Consider the following 731-nt stretch of genomic DNA (forward strand, 5'->3'; position numbering starts at 1 on the left):
AAAAATAATTAGAAAAATAATTAGAAAAAAAATTAAATGTAATAATAATGCTCGATTGTTTACACAGCAGAAATACATATATGTAAGTTGATATAACATTTATGAGATATTCAAAATGTAATATTAATATGTTTAACGACAAATTAATTAAAAATTTGATACAAATTTCGACTCACAGAATTTTTATCAGATTGAATAATAAAATAGAAAACTATAGTTTGACATATTATATAATAACTTTAAGGTAAAAATACAAATCTATATATTCAAGATGCAAATGAAAATTTATATACTATGATCAGCCGCCATTTTCTTCCATAAATCTTATGTTCATTGGAAAGAACTTTCTTATAATATACCATATCTAAAACAGATGGACAATTATGTAATAATGTTTATAACGGCATGAATCAACAAGCACAATCGCACGTTAAGTCCATTGTAAAGTTAAGAATATGAATTAGTCTGAATCAAATGTAATCTACAAAAAAATCAATAAAACTTTTTTAAAAATTGTAGAATAAGGCAACAAAAATGTGGCGTTTTTTTTAAAAAACTTATAATCAAAGTGTGACAAATTCAAATTTAAAATAATTGTCTAGTAATTGGAGGCAGCTGAATAAGGATATAAAATGAAATAGATATAATAATGCAATGATGCAATACAAAATATACATTTTTCTATATATATATATATATATATATATATATATATATTATATATAGTTGTA

At 21.3% G+C, this 731-nt stretch overlaps 1 protein-coding gene across 1 annotated transcript in view; it reads right to left on the bottom strand.

The window, feature by feature from the left end:
* Window positions 1-731, bottom strand: part of LOC108755583 (facilitated trehalose transporter Tret1-like) — a 12,269-nt gene that overhangs the window by 1,096 nt on the left and 10,442 nt on the right. The gene's annotated exons all lie outside the window — the stretch shown is intronic.

Source organism: Trachymyrmex septentrionalis, unplaced genomic scaffold (assembly GCF_001594115.1).
Source record: "Trachymyrmex septentrionalis isolate Tsep2-gDNA-1 unplaced genomic scaffold, Tsep1.0 scaffold89, whole genome shotgun sequence".
Taxonomy (NCBI): domain Eukaryota; kingdom Metazoa; phylum Arthropoda; class Insecta; order Hymenoptera; family Formicidae; genus Trachymyrmex; species Trachymyrmex septentrionalis.